Here is a 17,572-nt window from a genome sequence, read left to right on the forward strand (position 1 = left end):
ATAAGTGACCATCAGGGCCCTTCCTTTGCAGATGAGGAGCCTTAGGCCTAGATTTATAAAGTTACTTGTTCATTGTCATGCATTTAGTACATTGTAAAGCTAGGACTCAGACCTGGACCTTCTGCTCACTGGATCAAGGCTTTTCCATGCCACCTGGGTTGAAAGCGCTGGTCTGGTGGTAGAGAAAAACCAGTTTGGGTAGGAATGAGGCAGTTTTTATTTTTGTTTTAATCTTACCTAGGATTATAGAATTTTAGATCTGGAAGGGATTATCTATAAGGTAGGTTGAGAACATTAAATTTAAAACAAGAAGACCTGGGGGTGCCTGGGTGGCTCAGTCAGTTAAGCTTCCGACTCTTGGTTTCAGCTCAGGTCATAATCTCACAGCTTCGTGGGTTAGAGCCCCACATCGGGCTATGCTCAGACAGTGTGGAATCTGCTTGGGATTTTCTCTCTCTCCCTCTCTCTTTGCCCCTACCCCACTTGAGCTGACTCTGTCTCTCTCAAGATAAATAAATAAACTTAAAAAAAAAAAAAAGCAAGAAGACCTGGATTCTAGTCCTATTTCTGGCATGGACAGGCTGATACCTCTTATTAACTCTGTGTTTTTATCAATCTAGAAGAAGCTTAAGTTAGCTTTACAGACGGCTTTCTGAAAATCTTTAAAAGCTGAGTTCCTTGTGGGGGCTTTGTTTAATAGCTCCTGAGCAACTCAGGCTGTTTACTGATGAGAAATCAAGCAGTGAAGTGATCTTTGGAATTATACTGGCACTGCCAGGAAAAATCTTCTACTAGTACTGTTTAATTTTAGTTTTCTTCTTTTTCTGTAACAACATAAGGACATGGCACCTGGGTTTTAAGAGTGGGTTTCATAAGTGGGAACTTGGAATGAAAGATGGCAGGGAGAGCATTCCTGGCCTTCTCAAAGCTCATACACAAGTAGCTGGGAAGGGAAAGTGACCAAGAGAGGGCAGAAACAGGAGTAAATCATAATACTAAAAAGTAGCCAAGACAGTTTTCTGGTAAGAACTTTATTCCTGGACTCAGCAACTATTTGGAACACTTCCAAGTGTGTTCTAAATGACAGGAAGATGGAAGACAATGGAATGAGTTTTGAGGAGTTGGTCCCCATTACTGATGAGCAAGGGATATTCCAGTGTACTGTGATGTAGCTCACAGCTAAGCTGAGAAGTGACATGTATGTATCATTGTAGGGTTTTCTCACTATGTGTCATGCCTGGTGGTTTGACAAGCTAAAAGTAAGAATCTTCATGGGTACTGTTCCTCCCAACAATTTGCTTCATTATTTAGAGCAAGGCCCCTAATCTCTGGAGTGATGATTTCCAGAGCTACAAAAAGCATGTAATACTCTGGCAGTCGCTCAAAGTGGCTGGTCTGAGTTTTGCTAGATGATATAGATATCAGCAGTGTTCATTTGTGTTCAGAACATTAGCTGACTAATGTCAGTACCATCTATGTGATTAGTTGTTAACATTTTCTGACTGATACTGAGAGCCAGTCTTTCCTTCGTGTTGTTTAGATTTTAACAGAAAAGCCTGATAATTGCTACATTAGCCAGTTCTGGACTTCAATAATAAAAACAGCAACAACGAAGAAACTACTCTGATATTTACATGATATTTGATGTGTGCTAGCCACTGTTCTGAATGATTTATATATGTTAATTCATTTCTCACGAAAACCCTTTGAAGTATAAATACTATGATGGTCTGCATTTACGGATGAGGAAAATGAGGCAGAGAGTGTTTGATGAAATAATGTAATGCACTTCTTTCTAACCAGAGTTAGTACAGAGTTCACAAATTAAGAGCGTAGTCCTCAGTAAGACTGCTCTCACTTTAGACACCAACCAGCCATAAACCCTGGGTGTTCCCAGCCACCTCTGCTCTGACCGACTGGCTACAAATCACAGTTCCCACTATCCCCTCAGGTTTGGTAATTTACTGCGTGACTCACAGAACTCAGGAAAGTGCTGTACTTCTGATTACAATTTTATTAGAATAGATAAAAGTTAGGACCAGCCAAAAGAAGAGACCAATAGGGTGAGGTCTGGGAGGGTCCTGAATTTGGGACTTCTGTGTCTTCTGCCCCTGGAATCAGGACATATCACCCTCCCTAGCACATTAATCATGGATGTGTTTGCTAACCAGAAAGTTCATCTGAGCCTCAGGATCCAGAGGTTTTATTGAGGTCCGATTACATGGGCATGATTGATTGAATCACTGGCTGCATGACGGCTCTTCATCTCCAGCCTCCCTGTTCCTTTCTGATGGTTGGGCTGATATCTCCTGGCCCAAAGCCCCAATCCTCTAGTCAGCTGGTTGGTCTTTCTGGCAACTAGTCCCCATCCAGAGTCATCTCATTAGTTCAAACTCAAGTGTGATCCAAGGAGCCCCACCATGAATAACAAAGATATTCCTATCACCAGGGAAATTGACACCAAATTGACACCAAATTTGAAGTGTCTTTGAAGACAAAGACCACCAAATTCTTTGTTGTACAAAATTAAATAAGAAGGAGCTGAACAAACAGGGCTGAGGAAGGATCAAGAACAAGGGGGAACTCCAGGGATCCCAGCAGCAGGGTCTAGGGGATTGGCCTTTTCTAATTGGCTACTCTTGGATGTCTCCACTTCGTTCATTTTTCATCTTTGCTCAACAGTGAGATATGGTGGAGAGAAAATCAGATTGGCATAGTTTGTATCACAGACTTATTATGTAAGATAGTGGTAGTGAGAGCTTAGACTGTGGGGGAGGGGGCAGCAATTTCCAGTCCCTCTAAGGCCCTGTGAGGTAGGGGGAGTGGTAGTTTTTTTTAAAGGAAGGGATGCCAGGTAGATTTTGTAGAATCTTTGAGAAATAGAATTGTTTGCATATTTGAGCTAGGGGAAATAGTAACAGTGTCCTTAGAAGGGTTGCTGGGAGGACTGACCTAAGAGGACTCTCTTCTAAAGCATGGCTTCCATTCTTCTAAACAAAGTACATCATGTCTATTTTTTCTCCCCTTTCCTGGACATGAGATTTTAAAAGATGCTATCTGCCAAACTTAAGTAACAATTTTGTTCTCCATTTGTATAGATCAAAGACATATTAAACTATCAATTTTGATTCTAACTAAAATGATTCCAGCTAAAAGCAAAAGTACTTGGTATTCTAGTGTGACTCTGAACTTTGTCTTGAGAAAATGTTTACTTTCTACTGGAAATGATTTGGAAATAATTCCAAAGAATAATTTAGAAATAATAAACTCATAGGTCTCCAGTTCTGTCTGTGCTATTCTTTGCAGGATGGGATTTTTCACAGGAGGCAGTGGAGCAGTACTGGCAAACCAGGAGGCTTTTAGAGAGAAACCCAGCAGAACTGGCCTTTCTCTGTTGATATAGCACAGCAGGGGCAAGTGGCATTGGACTTCTGTCTAAACCATTTCAGAAGTCATATCAGTATAAAAGAGTTGGCATCCCCTTTTTGCTTTTACATAAACCCAGTGAGACATATGTTTCTCCTGTTCCTTTAGCTCTATAAAAATTACTTTGCTAAGTGAATCTTCAAGTCATTTAGTTAACTGCCTCAGTCATTGTTGCTACATTTTGGGGGAGAAAGATACAATTGGCTTTTTATTTCTCTTGGATTCTTTTAGATACTTTTTTTCCAATAACAAAAAACAATTAGCATCAATGCAGTGATTTAAAACTTATCACAGGCATTTTCTATTTATATTAAATAGCTGCTTGAGGGTAAACGTTCTTACTTGTATCCCCATTTAATAAAGGAGCATCTCTCACCTATTTGTTACCAAGTCCTGAGGATTCTATCTCTCTTATATATATTTTATATGCATCTCCTATGATACTGCCTTAGCTCAACTTCATCTTTTTTTTTTTTTAATTTTTTTTTTCAACGTTTATTTTTGGGACAGAGAGAGACAGAGCATGAACGGGGGAGGGGCAGAGAGAGAGGGAGACACAGAATCGGAAACAGGCTCCAGGCTCTGAGCCATCAGCCCAGAGCCCAACGCGGGGCTCGAACTCACCGACCGCGAGATCGTGACCTGGCCGAAGTCGGACGCTTAACCGACTGCGCCACCCAGGCACCCCAACTTCATCTTTTTGAAAGATTTATTGAGTTGTAACTGATAATACAATCAGGTGTAAATATTTAAAGTGTATAATTTTTTAAAGTTTTGACACATGTATTCAGATGGCTATCCTTTATGAGATACATGCTTTGCAAAGATTTTCTCCCAGTCTGTGGCTTATCATTCTTTTAATAGTATCTTTTGAAGAACAGTAAGTTTTAATTTTTCTGAGGTCCAGTGTTTCAATTTATGCTTTTAAGAATTATGCTTTTGGTGTCATATGTAAGAAATATTTGCCTAACCCAAGGTCACACAAGCATTTTCTCCCATGTTTTCCTCTAGAAGTTTTATAGTTGCAGGTTTTACATTTAGGCCTCTAATCTGTTCTGTATTAATTTGTGGATGTTAGTGTTAAGTATGAGTCCAAGTCCTTCTTTGTGCTTATGGGTGTCTCAGTTGTTTCTAGAACCATTTGTTGAAAATTCTGTCCTTTCTCCCACCGCATTGCCTGGTCTTTTGTTAAAAACCAGTTGTCCATATAAGTATGGGTTTATTTCTGGTCTTTGTATTCGGATCCACTGATCTATTTGCCTGTCCTATGTCAATACCATGCAATTTTGATTACAATAGTCTTATAATAACTCTTTTAGTCAGATAGTGTTAGCTCTCCAACTTTGTTTTCTTTTTTCAAGTTGTCCTGGCTGTTTGATCTCCAATCAACTTGTCAATTTCTATAAGAAAAGCCTACTAGGATTTTGACTGGCATTGCATTGAATCTATAGCTCAGTTTGAGAGAACTGACATCTTGACAATATTGAGTTTTCTGATCGATGTATAAGGTATATCTCCCCATTTAGTTAGGATATATATTTTGTAGTTTTCAGTGTACAGGTCTTTCATACCTTTTGTCAGATTTATCTCTAAGTATTTCATAGATTTTGATGGTATTATAAATAGTACTTTTAAAATTGTGGTAAAATATATAAAAAAGTTGACCACATAAATGGTATTTAATTCCTGATTGTTGTTTATATATAGACATATAATTGATTTTTATATATTGGTCTTGTATTCTGCAACCTTGCTAAACTCACTTATTTGTGAGATGCCATCAGAGTTTAAACTGAGATAATCAAGTCTTCTAGTAAAGAAAGTTTTGTTGTTTTCTTTTCCAATCTGGATGCCTTTAAAAAAGTCTTCTTCTGGGGCGCCTGGGTGGCGCAGTCAGTTAAGCGTCCGACTTCAGCCAGGTCACGATCTCGCGGTCCGTGAGTTCGAGCCCCGCGTCGGGCTCTGGGCTGATGGCTCAGAGCCTGGAGCCTGCTTCTGATTCTGTGTCTCCCTCTCTCTCTGCCCCTCCCCCGTTCATGCTCTGTCTCTCTCTGTCCCCAAAAAAATAAATAAACGTTGAAAAAAAAAAAATTAAAAAAAAAAAAAAAAAAAAGTCTTCTTCTTGTCTGATTGCCCTGGTTAGTATCTCCAGTACAGTGTTGGGAGAAGTGGTAAGAGTAGGTATCATTGTCTTGGTTCTGATCTTAAGGAGGAAAGACTCCAGTCTTTCATCATTAAATATAAACATTAAATATAAATATAAACATCATTAAATATAAATATAAACATCATTAAATATAAAATATAAATATAAAATATAAATATAAAATATAAATATTTTATATAAATATAAAATGTTTATATAAATATAGACATTTATCAGATTGAGGAAGCTATTACTGATTTGCTGAGAAATTTTTTTATCAGGAATGGATATTGGATTAAAAAAAATTTTTTTTCTTAACGTTTTATTTATTTTTGAGAGAGGGAGAGACAGAGCATGAACAGGGGAGGGTCAGAGAGAGGGAGACACAGAATCTGAAACAGGCTCCAGGCTCTGAGCTGTCAGCACAGAGCCCGACGCGGGGCTCGAACTCACGGACTGCGAGATCATAACCTGAGCTGAAGTCGGCCGCTTAACCGACTGAGCCACCCAGGCGCCCTGGATATTGGATTTTTATCAAATGAGTTTTCTGTGTCTATTGAGATGATTGCCTGGTTTTTCTGTTTTTGTTTGCTAAGATGGTGAATTACATTGATTAATTTTTGAATGTTAACCCTGCATCCTTGGGATAAACCCCACTTGGTCATCATCCTTTTACTATATGGTTGGATTCTATTTGTTAAAATTTTATTTCATATTTTTATACCTTTGTTAATGAGGGATATTGGTTTATAGGTTTCTTGTAATATCTTTGTTTTTGGTATCAGGATTATGCTGACCTCATTAAATTAATTGGGAAGTAGTCTTCAATTTTTCAGAAGACTTCATATATAATTGGTATTACTTTTCCTTAAATACTTGGTAGAATTCACTAGTAAAGCCATATGAGCCTGGTGTTGTCTTTGTAGGAAGTTTTTTAATGACGGTGTCAATTTCTTTCATAGGTATAGGACTGTTAGGTTGTTTACTTCTTAAGTGAGCTTTTGTAGTTTGTGTCTTCAATTTGTCTATTTCATTACATTGTCAAATTTATAGGCATACATTTATTCATAATCTTTTCTTATTATTCTTTTAATATATTGATATACCCAAAGAACCAGTGTTTGGTTTCAAGGATTTTCTCTATTGTTAGCTATTTCATTGATTTTTACTTTGATCTTTATTATTTTCTTTCTTCTGCTTACTTTGGGTTTAACTTGTTCTTTTCTAGTTTGTTAAGGTGGAAACTGAGGTCATTGACTTGAGACCGTTCCTGTTTTCTAATATTGGCATTTAGTACTATAAATTTCCTGTAAGTACTGCTTTAGCAGCATTTCACAAATTCTGGTGTGTTGGGCTTTTTGCTTTTTCCTAACTGATTTATAGGTAGCATAGACAGAGTAAAAATACCTAAAATGAAAGCACAACTGGTGGTAAATCCTGATTCTTTTTTTTTTTTTTTTTTTTTTTGGTCTGATACAGTCTTCAATAACTTGATACCCCTCAATAATGTATTCCAATTTGAGGAATTATTTTGGCCCTGGAAATTCATGCCTCTGAAATCTGTCTTGTATCTTATATTCATCTAGTATTGGCTCTTCACCATGTTAGATGATATGTTTTATTTTTATTTTTATTCAACTCAAATATTCTATTTACTTTCTGTTTCCTTTTTGGTATCTTCTTTGATTCATGCATTTTTTTTTAGAAGCATGGTATGTAGTTTTCAAATGTTAGGGGATTTTCTAAAGATTTTTCTGTTATTAATTTCCAGTTTAATTCCATTGTGGTTTGAGAACATACTTTGTATGGCTTGAATCCTTTACAGTTTTTTAAAACATTTTATTATGTTTCTGAATATTATATATCTTGGTACATGTTCCATGTGCATTTGACTGTTGTTGGGTGGAGTGTTCAATAAATGTCAATCAGGCCATGTTGGTTGATGGTGTCGTTCATGTCTACTAGATCTTTGCTGATTTTCTGCCTAGTTGCTCCATCAGTTATTGAGGGGGAGTATTTAAATTTTCAACTATAATATTGGATTTGCCTATTTTTTCTTGCAATTAGTTCTGTGAGTTTTTGCTTCATGTATTTTGAAGGTATGTTACTAGGTGCATACAGATTTAGGATTATTTATTTATTTATTTATTTATAATGTTTATTTATTTTTGAGAGAGACAGAATGTGAGTGGGGAAGGGGCAGAGAGAGGGAGACACAGAATCCAAAGTGGGCTCCAGGCTCTGAGCTGTCAGCATAGACCGTGATGTGGGGCTTGAACTCAATAACCGTGAGATCATGACCTGAGCTGAAGTCAGACGCTTAACCGACTGAGCCACCCAGGTGCCCCTGTTATTATTTTTTAAAAGTTTATTTATTTAAGGGGTGCCTGGATGACTCAGTCAGTTAAGCATCTGACACTTGATTTTGGCTCAGGTCATGATCTCATGGCTTGTGAGTTTGAGCCCTGCATTGGGCTCTGTGCTGACAGTGAGGAGCCTACTTGGGATCCTCTCTCTCTCTCTCTCTCTCTCTCTCTCCCTCTCCCTCTGTCTCTGCCCCTCCCTCACTTACCCTGTCTTTGTCTCTCCCAAAATAAGTAAATAAACTTAAAAACAAAAAAACAAAAAAAACAAAAAAAGGAAGAAAGAAAGAAAGAAAGAAAGAAAGAAAGAAAGAAAGAAAGAAAGAAAAAGAAAGGAGGGACTGGGTGGCTCAGTCGGTTGGGCATCCAGCTTCGTCTCAGGTCATGATCTCACGGTTCATGGGTTCAAGCCCCACATTGGGCTCTCTGATGATAGTTCAGAGCCTGTAGCCTGCTTTGGATTCTTTGTCTCCCTCTCATTCTGCCCTTCCCCAACTTGTGCATGTGCGCTCTCTCTCTCTTTCGCTCTCTCTCTCGACAACAAAAAACAAACATTAAAAAAAGAAAAAAGAAATGCCTTAAATATAAAAACACAAGTATATTAAAAGTAAATACATGGAAAAAGATACACAAAACTAATAATACTCAAAATAAAGCTATATTTATATCAAAATATCAAAATTATATCAAAATCTGATAGCACATAACCTGATGTGGGGCTGGAACCTATGAGACCGTGAGATCATGACCTGAGCTGATACCAAGTCAGACCCTTACCTGACTGAACCACCCAGGCGCCCCTAAATGCATTTTTTTTTAATATATGAGATTTCTTGTCAAATTGGTTTCCATAAATGCATTTGTTATAGGCAGTTTATGATTGGGTCTTATATTTTTTGGCAATCTGATAATCGCTGCCTTTTAGTTGGGGTATTTAGACCATTTACATTTAATGTGGATATTAATATGAGTAGATTTGAGGCTACTATCTTGCTATTTGTTTTCTGATATTTTTCCCTACTGTTTTTTCTTCTCTTTTCTTTTTTTTCTGCATTATTTTGGGTTAATGAGTAGTTTTTTTATAATTCCATTTGATCTTTTTTTTGTTGTTTTAACCCTGTTTTGTTATTTTAGTGGTTGCTTTAGGTGATAAAATATGCATCTTTAATCTTTCATAGTCTTCTTTCTAGGGATGTTATTATTTTATTTGTTATTGAAATATAGTTGACATTATTTCATTAGTTTCAGGTGTATGACATAGTGATTCAACAACTCTATATATTATGTTTTACTCACCATAACTGTAGCTACTATCAGTTACCACACAATGCTATCTGCAACACCACTGATTATATCTCTATGCTGTACCTTTCATCACTGTGACTTACTCATTTCATAACTGGAAGCCTGTCCATCCCACTCCCCTTCACCCATTTTGCTCTTTCTCTAGCCCCCTCTCCTCTGGCAACCAACCACTAGTTTGTTCTCTGTGTTTGTTCTCTGGGTCTGTTTCTGCTTTGTTTGTTTGTCCATTTATATTGTTTTTTTAGATTCCACATATAAGTTAAATCATATGGTATTTATTTTTCTTGAACTTCCTTCACTTAGCATAATACCCTCCAGGTCCATCTGTGTTGTTGCACATGTTAAGATCTCATTCCTCTTTGTGGCTGAGTAGTATTTCATTGTATATATACCACATCTTCTTTATCCATTCATCTATCAATGGACACTTAGGTTGCTTTCATATCTTGGCTATTGTAAATAATGCTGTAATAAACAGAGGTGCATATATTTTTTCAAGTTAGTGTTTTCATTTTTTTAATGTTTATTTATTTATTTTGAAATAGAGACAGAGAGAGTGAGAGAGAGAGAGAGAGAGAGCGAGCGAGCATGGGGGGGGGGGGAGAGGCAGAGAGAAAGAGAGGGAGAGAATCCCAAGCAGGCTCTGTGCTGTTGAGCACATGGGTCTCAATCTTGTGAACTGGGAGGTCATGACCTGAGCTGAAATCAATAGTGGGATACTTAACCAGCTGAGCCACCCATGCACCCCAGTGTTTTCACTTTCTTTGGATAAATACCTAGTGGTAGAAATACTGGATCATATGGTAATTTTATTTTTAATTTTTTGAGGATCTTCCATACTGCATTCCACAGTGACTGCACCAATATACATTCCCACCAACAGCACATGAGGGTTCTCAAGAGCTATTATTACACCTTGTCACATATAGTGTAAGAACCTAACACTAGTGTACTTCCATTTATTCCTAAATCTTAGTTCCACTCTCTGCACTGTGGCCTGGAAATTCTTTCAGAGCCATAACTAGGACAAGTATATCACCTGCCTCATTTGTTTACCATCTCTTAAGGATCAATGTCCATTATAGCCTGATGTCCAGTGTCTTTAAAACCATTGTTTCATATATTTTGTCTTTTCTCTTCTTTTGGCTGTTTCAGGAGAGAGGGTGAATTCCATTGTAGTTACTTCATCTTAGCCTGAAGCAGAAACCTCAGCTTAATCACTTTGCTTGGATGCTTTCATACTGTACTTCTTGGCCTGTCTGGCTCTACTGCAGTTTGTCCTTCAATTGGTTCCAGAGGGATCTTTCTAAAGTAAATATCTGACCAGGTCTCTGCTTAAATTTTTCAGTGGCTTCTTATTTTTTATTTTTATTTTTTTAATAGTGAAACAAATATGCCAGAACACCAAATTTCTAGGTGGAAGAAATATTCTTAATTGGAACCTGGACTAATAAAGGTATTGCTAAAGATGTTACAAGTAAATTCCTGTGTAATCACATATGATAATCTTATGTTACTTGGAGGAGATAAATATTGGCTTTTCTATTCATTAGGTAACACTTGAGTTTGTGAAGAATTAGCAGTAAGCTTAGGTTACAACTGCTGTCTCATTTGGGACTTAACAAAATGAGGTACTTGAAAGCTTAGTAGTTGTTGATGAAACAAATTTTTATAGAAAATGCCATTGACTTTTTTTAGTGTTTATCAATGAGATGTTAAATGCTGAAATTAAATGTCCATTTGTAATCTCAACTGAATTATTTCAGTTGGGGGGAAAAAGTTCAATATGTATATATAAATAAAAACCTGGTGACCTTTTATATCCTGAGAGTTTCTTTATATTTTAATGCCATGTTTCTCCATCATGCCTTATTCACCTCTGTAGTATTGGCCCCCAAAAGTACTGTTTCCTCCTACAATTTGTGTAAACATGCCTTCATTACAAAAAAAAATAATAATAATAATCAGGGTGCCTAGGAGGCTCAGTTGATTAAGTGTCCAACTCTTGATCTCAGCTCAGGTCATGATCTCATGGTTTATGGGTTTGAGCCATGCATTGGGCTCTACACTGACAGCATGGAGCCTGCTTAAGATTCTCTCTCCTTCTCTCTCTGCTTCCTCCTTCAAAATACATAAATAAACTTAAAAGAATTACTTGAAGAAATTACTTAAAAGAATTATACCTTCTATATACCAGGCATTGTGCTAGATTAGTTCAGCATGTCAGGCCCATGCTTATCTCTGTGATCCACTTATTTTCTTCTTTTTTACCACTCTTCATCACATCTACTCTATAGCTGTGAGGATATTTATTTGCAGTTGGGAGGATATGTCGTTTCCTTTCATCCCATGTTGCTTTCATAGATACTGTTCCCTCTGTCCCTCCCCCTTGTTGATCTGATTAAATCCTATTTGACAAGACTCAATTTAAGTCTTCTTTTTATTTTCTCCTTTTATTCTCTTTATTTTCCATATTCTTTTCATTCTTTCTTTTATTTCAAGATTTTATTTAAATTCAAATTAGCTAATGGATAGCATATAGTATAGTATTGGTTTCAGAAGTAGAATTTAGTGATTCATCACTTACATATAGCACCCAAAGTATACCCTTCTTTAGGAAATCTTCCCTGGAGACCATAGTTTAGGTTAGGTACTTTCTGTGCTCCCACATCTCCTTATCCTTATCTCATCACAGCATTTAGTACACTAATTGCAATCATCTATTTCCTTGCCTGTTTTCCCACCAGATTGCTTGAGGACATTACCTTATATGATTTTATATCTTAACACTTTGCACAGGGCCTGGTCCAGCATAGGGATGTGGAAGACAGAAGTTTGTCCTTGGCTCTACCATTGTGAGATGTTATACAAGTTGTTTGGCTCATTCAACATTCCAAAGCCTAGGTTCTCTTACTGCTCTGCAGCCGTGTAGACCAGGTTTGTGCTGGGTAGCCTAGTGGGCCTGTCACATGAGGCCTTGGCCCAAGTGCCAGATTCTCTTTACAGTGATGATTCAGGAGTTGAGGTTGACACCACATCAGAAAACTAAGACCCCTGCCTCCCTCTAGGTGCAGGTGACAAACTGCTAGTGAGAGCCAGAAGGAAACCACTTAGAGAGACAATGGGCAACAACGTGTCTTTGCTCACATTTCTTCCCTCTGGTGAGCCTATAGGTGTATCCACCCAGATTCTAACCAGTTTTCAATATCTATCGCTTGTTGAATGAATGTATATTTCTTCATTCATATATATGAATGAAGAAGAAATTACTACTGAGTTTGTATTAAATCCTAGGTGTTTTCAAACATATGAACTCATTTAATTCAACAACTTGAAGAGATCAACACTGTTAGATGGTAAGCTACCTGGGTATCTGTCTCAATCACTGCTCTGTTTCCAGTGCCTGGCACAAAGTAGTACAAAATAAATGTTATGAATGACTGGAAAGAAACTTTATAGAAGGGGAAATTGAGGTTCAGAATGGTTAAGTGATTTACCCAAGGTGATCCATGGCCAATAGGATGGAAATCAAAGTCTTCCAGCTTCAAATCTAGTGCTTTTTCTGATAAATTTGACAATTAAAATCCAGCATTCTAACATGGCCAGGTATTTGGAAATCCTGAATGACTTCATTTTTTGTGGCTATTCTAAATTAAAGTAGGAGAGTTTACTCATTTTACATAAAAATCTTTCTCAAAGGGAAAAGGCCTTTTCCTATGAAGCATAGTGTGGAGGCCAAGATAGATCTTTACTATCCGAGAAGCTAACTGATCATCAATTTATAGAGTTCTCTGTTAATATGTATAAGTGCTTAAAAAAAAAATTCTCTCCTTTACTTCCATGAGAAGTCTGTGGGGGGCAGTGATGCTGTTGGTGGGAAAACATAGGGAAATCCTGATGGGATGTGCTACAAGTGATCCAGGACCTACAGATTGCCTTCATTTGTTAATTAATTAATTAATTAATTAATTCATATTGATTCTCTTGTCCATTCAGTAAACTTTACAGAGTATTTAGAATGATCTAGCCCTGTGTTAGACATTGGGGAATACAGAAATAGAAAAGACATGTTCCCTACCACCATAGTGCTTATATATAGCACAATGGAGAAGAGAGACATGTGACTAATAATAACAATATAACATACATGTTAGAAAAGAAGTCCGAATAAAGAAAGTGCTATGTAAGCAGAGAAGGGAGTGCTAGTGCTCATATTTTGAAGGTTTTAGAAGAGAGGATTTAGAAATGAGCTCCAAAGCATTTCCACAATGAAGAGCTGGAGCTAGGTTTTAAGGATTAGTTGGTGTTTGGCAGTCCACAAAGAGGGAAAAGAGCTTTTCTGGAAATAGCAAAGACCTAGAAGTCTGAGAGCAATGTCCAAAGATGAGTAGCAAAATAGTGCAAGACACTGATTGTAGATCAGGTCTGCTAAATTCAGAGCAACAGCTGAGTCAGCATCCAGGGAAGAGCTGTGAAGTTCAGGTCATCTGTTTGGTATGAGTTTGACTGTTTACCCAGTGGTTTCCAGCTTCATAAGATAATCAGCTAGGTGCTAGAAGAGAATACTGTAGCTTATGCTCATATTGTATTTATTTCATTCTTTAATTTTTGTGTATGTTTTACAGTATACCTAATGTCAGTACATGAGTCTGATTTATAAATAGATAGTCCTGTGTTGGCAATGTATGCTCCAAATACAGGTAGGTTATGTCATTAAAAGGGTTGGAGACTACAAAGTTAATCACCTTATACACTTGTCTTATGAAGGACTATTTGGTGCTGAAAACACCAGAGATTGGCCTTCTCTGATGCTGTGTAGTATTGTCTGTCATTTTGTCCAGAGAGGTAGTTTTTGATCTCTCTAGGGGCCTCATGGACAGGCTTAGGGTGATGAAAGGCTCATGACTTTAGAAGACTGTCTCTTGCTTGCATATCCTCCTGGAATTTGGGCATGTGAGTCATTTGGAGACTATCTGTACTAAGCTCTCCTTGCCAAATTCTGTGGCCTTCTAACAGCCACAGCTCTCTGTACTTGCTATTACCTTCGTCCTCACTTTGGCCTGGAGATTCTTCCCATTTTCTCTTTTGGAATGAGTAAGTAGAACAAGCCTTTTAACTTTTAGGTACTTGAACCTTAGGGGTAAGGGACCCTGATATCTTGCCTTGGCTATTGATTGGGACACAGGGTCACTCTCAGATAAGGATACAGCCCATCCTGGCTTACTTTGCCCAGACTGTAGTGACTCTGGGTGGCCAACACCATGCTGCCAAGCTTACCTAGATAGCGTGTGTGCCTAGGTAACAGAATGATGTGTAGAGCACATGCACACACACACACACACACACACACACACCAAAATAACTACCTCGAGGTTTGTCCTGATATGCTAAAGCCATTATCCTCTTCCCAATAGCTTAGCCATGTAGGGGCTGACTATGTTAAGAGTCCATCCTCATTGGAATGCAGTGGCCCCCTTACCTTATAGACCTCCGTCTCACTTAATGTCGTGTTTACAGCAGTGGTTCTCGGCTGGTGGGCAATTTTATCCCCCAGGGAACATTTCACAGTACGCAGAGACATTTTTGATTGTCATGACTGACAGCATGCTACATCTCGTGGGTGGATGCCGGAGATATTGGTTAATATCCTCCACTGCAGAGGACAACCCCCCCCCCCCCCCCGCCCCAACAAAGAATTATCCTATCCAAAATGTCAGTGGTGCAGAGACTGAGAAACCCTGGTCTAGAGTGACTCCTGCCCATCTGCACTGCAGTGTAAGGTGCAGATAGGGCAGTTCCCGCATGCCAAGTGTCTATGTTTGGGCTTGTAGTAAGGCATCCTCCCAGGAGACAAAAGGCTCTTGTAGCACAGCTAGCCTCAGGCCTTTCTAGCAACAGAAAAGTGGCCTTCTTTCCACTCCACATGCCAAGCAGAAAGGCCCCATTGTGCTGGACGTGGCTGAGCTCCCTTGGCAGCAGTGGCAGGAGTGTGTTGTTCTCTGTACTTCACAGGCTGGTACTTGTCCATCTGCCTCGTATCTGTGTGTCCCTCTACTACACCTTCATTAGCCGACGTTCTAGACCATAGTAAATGAGCACATTTGTAATGTCTACTAATGGATACAAAGGCATATACATCCCGCTTTTTTTTTTTTAATTTTTTTTTTTAACGTTTATTCATTTTAGAGACAGAGAGAGACAGAGCATGAATGGGGGAAGGTCAGAGAGAGAGGGAGACACAGAATCTGAAACAGGCTCCAGGCTCTGAGCTGTCAGCACAGAGCCCGATGCGGGGCTCGAACTCACAGACCGCGAGATCATGACCTGAGCCGAAGTTGGTCGCCCAACTTACTGAGCCACCCAAGCGCCCCAACATCCCGCTTTTCTAACTCTGCTCTGTCATCCCTCCTTTCCCAAACCGTAGGATTTCAACATAGCTCTTGGAAATTAATTTATCTTCTCTTTCCAATATATTGTAGTCTGGGAATTAGAAATTTAACCAAGCAATGACCAAGGATTAGGAAAACCTAATCCTCTGGGATCTTGTCTCCTAGGATGCAGTCTAAGTGCACTAGAGTGCCCCTCATTTCCTCCCAAGGCACCTTCCTATTCTCACCTCCTGTGCCTCTGCAGACAGTTTAATGGATACCCAAAGTCTCAGCTACAAAACTTCCCTCCTGAGCTCTAGTAGCTTCTTGAGGACATCAAGAGTTCAGAGCGTTTTTGCCTCCAATTTTGTTTCATGCAGGATGTCTCAGTGTCTGCTTTGTACCATGTGCTGGGCTCCACTGAAGGGGAAGTAGGTGAGTGAAGGGACAGGTCCAGCCTTCCAACTTCTCCAGCTTATCTGAGAGTGACAGAAGTAATCCAATATCTGAGGCGTGTTTACCAGAGGAATGCCTGTTTTTCTGACAGGCATTTCAGAAGTTAACCATCCACATGAGCTGTGTATTTGTTTAAAGAGATGATTGTTTCTCTTTGGAGGCCCACAATCAGACCATTTCTGGAATTCCTTGTTTGGGGTGGTTATTCCTTGAGTAAATTCTTATTGATGCTACTGTATAAGAAGCTTTACCTCAGAGACAGTGGGGTGAGCAAAAATGAACAGGACATAGTCCGTGTCTTTGATGTTTCCTGACTTTTCATTTTTATTTATTTATTTTTTTAAAAAATTTTTTTAACCTTTATTTATTTTTGAGACAGAGAGAGACAGAGCATGAACAGGGGAGGGTCAGAGAGAGGGAGACACAGAATCTGAAACAGGCTCCAGGCTCTGAGCTGTCAGCACAGAGCCTGACGCGGGGCTCGAACTCACGGACTGCGAGATCACGACCTAAGCCGAAGTTGGACGCTTAACCGACTGTGCCACCCAGGCGCCCCTGTTTCCTGACTTTTAAAGGAAAATTGGACAGCACTCTGATGAAAGGCAGTTTTGGGGAAAGACATGGACCTTAAGAGAAGAGGGTGATAAATCTCACCGTTTCATTCTCTTTCGGAACATTTTTTGGCTTCTTGCTGCTTGCAGCAAGTAGTTTTCAAACTTGAGGAATGTACAAATTCCTTTTAAGGGAAATAATTTATCTTGGACCTACAATGCTGACTTAAACTGTTTTTATTATAACAATGATTACTCAAATTATTATCTAAGTGTGTACAAACATAAAATGAGGTTTAAGGTGCTATATAAAATTTGTATACAAATATAAACAAAAACAGGTTTATACATTAAATGAAAGCAAACTTTAAATCCAATAAAATGACATCTTTTTTGCTGCAACTCAGTTGCTCCCAGTCTTTTTAAGTTCAGTATGCTGGTATTCCTGGGTGCCATGTGATACACATATCCTATATGTCATTCGTCTACCTGTCTGTCTGTCTGTCTCTGTCTATCTGACAGAGACAGCAAGAGCACAAGAGTGCATACTGGCTTAGAGCAAGGGTTATGGAACCACACTGCTTGAGTGCAGGTGTTTGCTTTGCCAATTCCTAGCTGGGCAACTTTTGGAAAGTTATATAACCTTTCTGTGCCTCATTTTCTCCATCTGTAAAATAGGGATAAAATAGGACCTATCTTTCACATGGTTGTTGTGAAGATCAATGCGTTAATGTATATGAGGCCTCTAGAAGAGTACCTGTCATATAGTAAGTGCCATGTAAAGGATGGCATTTGTTAGTATTATTATCATTATTACATTACAGTTGAGGGTTATTTCACCCAAATACCGGTAGAGGGAAAGAGCAAGGCCATTCCCTGTGGGTCAAACAAAAGGTACAGTATGTACCCCTTTTATACTGAGGATTTGTAGGAGAGGGGGATGGTAAACACATAAAC

At 38.7% G+C, this 17,572-nt stretch overlaps 1 protein-coding gene across 6 annotated transcripts in view; it reads left to right on the forward strand.

Moving 5' to 3' along the window:
• Positions 1 to 17,572, forward strand: part of STIM1 (stromal interaction molecule 1) — a 185,286-nt gene that overhangs the window by 131,765 nt on the left and 35,949 nt on the right. The gene's annotated exons all lie outside the window — the stretch shown is intronic.

The sequence above is a fragment of the Leopardus geoffroyi genome, chromosome D1 (genome assembly GCF_018350155.1).
Source record: "Leopardus geoffroyi isolate Oge1 chromosome D1, O.geoffroyi_Oge1_pat1.0, whole genome shotgun sequence".
Classification (NCBI taxonomy): Eukaryota; Metazoa; Chordata; class Mammalia; order Carnivora; family Felidae; genus Leopardus; species Leopardus geoffroyi.